Genomic DNA, 2,500 nt, shown 5'->3' on the forward strand with positions numbered 1-2,500 from the left:
GCGCGCGGCGGCGGCGGCGGAGACACGTTCTTCGCCCCGTCGCCGGGCCCCTCTCGGTCGGTGCGGTCGCCGCGGCGAGGTCTCACTCGGTCGGCCGGTCCGCCCCTCGCCCTCCCGCACCGGCGGGGCCACGGGCCGAGCCGCGGCGGTCCTCTCGGGCGCAGCGCCGGGCTGCTGAGGGAAACCCCGGGCCCCGAGTCAGGACGGCCGCGGTGGCGGCGGCGGATGTGTCAGGCGCGCCCCCGCCGGCGGACGCTCCCCCGAGGGTGGCAGCAACTGGGGGGGAGGCACCCCGGCGGGGCCATCCCAGGTCGTTTCCCTCGCCCCAGGGCCAGGTACCTAGCGCTCCGCGCCTGGGCGGTTCCCCGAGTCCTTTCCCCTTTCCCCCGCTCCCGCCTCGGCGTCGTCAAACGCCGGCCGGGGGCGCGGGGTTTGGGCTGGGACCCGAAAGGGCCGCCGAGGCCGGGCGGAGGTTTAAAGACTCGGGCGGCACGGCGCGCCCCGGCGGCGGCGGCGATGCCGGCGGCGGCGGCGGCGGCGGCGGCGACGGGTACCCGGCCGGTGGCGGCGCGGCGTTCACTGAGGGGTGGGGAGCTACTCCCGCCGATCCCCTGCGGTGGCGTCCGTCGCGACCGGTCCCCCCCCGCTCGTCGTCGTCGTCGTCGTCGTCGTCGACTTCGTCGCGGCCGTCGTCGGCCGCGCCGTGCCGGGGAGGGGGCACCCAGCCCCCCTCCCCCCCCTCTCCGCGGCCCGGTCTCGGCGGCGAGGCCGTGGCGCGCTGTCGGCCGCGGGGCCGATCCGGTCTCTTCGGAACGGGGCGGCGCCGGCGGAGAAGCGCCCCCGCGCGCTTCTCCGCCTTCTCTGCGCGACCTCGGGGTGGCGGCCCTCGGGCGCCCCCCGCGCTCCCTCGCCTCGGCCGCGCCGGCCGCGTCGGCGCGCATCTCCTCCTCCTCCTCGGGGCGTTCCTCGCCTTCCCCGGACGCGCGCGGCGGCGCCGTCCGCCGGCTCGTCCCCGGCCGGGACCGCGCGCCCCCCGCCCGGGCGAGCGCTCGTCGGTCGCCTCCGGCGGCCGGAGGTCCGGCGAGCGCGGGCGACCCCGTGCCGAGCGGCGGCGGCGCCGCTCGACGGGTGTCCCCCTGGTGGGACGGTCGGCCGGGAGGCCCCCGTCGTCGCCGGCGGCGGTCCCGGCCCGGGCCCCGCCCGTCGCTTCCCCGTCTCCCTTCCCGAAGGCCGCGTGTGGGCCGCAGGGAGAACCGCTCGAGGCCGTGCGGCGGGCGTCCGCCGCACGGCCCCCTCCCGCAGGGCGCGTGCCCGCGGAAGGGGCCCCGACGGTGCGAAGCGGCGGCGGCGGTCCCGGGAGTGCGGCCCCGGTGGCGGCGGGGCCTTTGCCTTCCGGCAGGCCTCGGGCGCTCGCGACGCCGGCTCGCGCCTCGGCGGCGCCCGCCTCCCGGCGCCGGCCGTCGGAGCGCGGCGGCGAGGCGCTCGCCTTCCGGCGGGGAGCGGTCCCCGGCCGGGGGCGGCGCCGGCGGTGCCGGCGGTCGTCGCGCTGCCGTCTCGGGCGCTGGCAAGGGGGCGGCCCGTCAGCGGGGAGGAGAAAGGCCGCGCCGCGCGCGGCGGGCGCGGTGGCGCTGCGCGGGGGGCCGATCCCCGCGCAGCGGTCGAGGTGGAGCCGAGCGCGCGGCGGGCGGCGGGCGGCCGCGGCCCCCCGGCCTCGTGCCCGCGTCGTCCCGTTCAGAGAGAAGAGGCCGGGCGCGGGCTACGGAGCCCCCCCGCGGTCCGGCGCGCGCCGCGCGGCTCTCCGCGCGGAGGCCGGGCCGAGCCCGGGCGCCTGGGCCGCCTCCGAAAGACGGCACGCGGGGCGGCGTCTCTCTTTTCCCCTCCCCTCGCCCGGGGGGAGGGGGGTGGTGGGGGAGAGGCGGTCGGGGGCGCGGGCCCCCCCGCCCTTTCTGGCCGGCCTTTTCGGAGCGTTCCGTGGGCGGCCTCGTGCCTTCCTTTTCTTTTTCCCCTCCGTTGGTCGTCTCGTTTGTGCTCGTACGGTCGGTCGCGAGGTCGCGCGCCCGCGCGTCCTCGCCGCAAAACCGAGGGGGGCCGCTTCACGCGAGCGGTCCCGGCCCCTCCGCGCGTGCGGGGTCGGTGCCGAAAGCCAGACAACTCTTAGCGGTGGATCACTCGGCTCGTGCGTCGATGAAGAACGCAGCTAGCTGCGAGAATTAATGTGAATTGCAGGACACATTGATCATCGACACTTCGAACGCACTTGCGGCCCCGGGTTCCTCCCGGGGCTACGCCTGTCTGAGCGTCGCTTGACGATCAATCGCCGTCCCGGCGGGTGGGCCACCCGAGCCCTCCCCGGGCGGCGCGGCTGGGGTCGCCTCGCAGGCCCGTTCCCCTCCCCCGCGGTCCGCCGGCGGCGGCGGCCGCGGGAGGAGAAAAAGGGCCTTCGTCCCCCTAAATGCAGACTCGGGGAGCCGCTCCCGTAGCTCCCCGCTTCCCGGAGCGA

At 79.1% G+C, this 2,500-nt stretch overlaps 1 non-coding gene across 1 annotated transcript; it reads left to right on the top strand.

Moving 5' to 3' along the window:
* Positions 1–2,149: 2,149 nt before the first annotated feature.
* On the top strand, positions 2,150–2,302 carry LOC147647022 (5.8S ribosomal RNA). The gene has a single exon (XR_015281706.1). It is a non-coding gene; the product is annotated as a 5.8S ribosomal RNA (ribosomal RNA).
* The last annotated feature ends 198 nt before the right edge of the window (positions 2,303–2,500 follow it).

Source organism: Cyanistes caeruleus, unplaced genomic scaffold (genome assembly GCF_971803275.1).
Source record: "Cyanistes caeruleus unplaced genomic scaffold, bCyaCae1.hap1.1 HAP1_SCAFFOLD_69, whole genome shotgun sequence".
Taxonomy (NCBI): Eukaryota; Metazoa; Chordata; class Aves; order Passeriformes; family Paridae; genus Cyanistes; species Cyanistes caeruleus.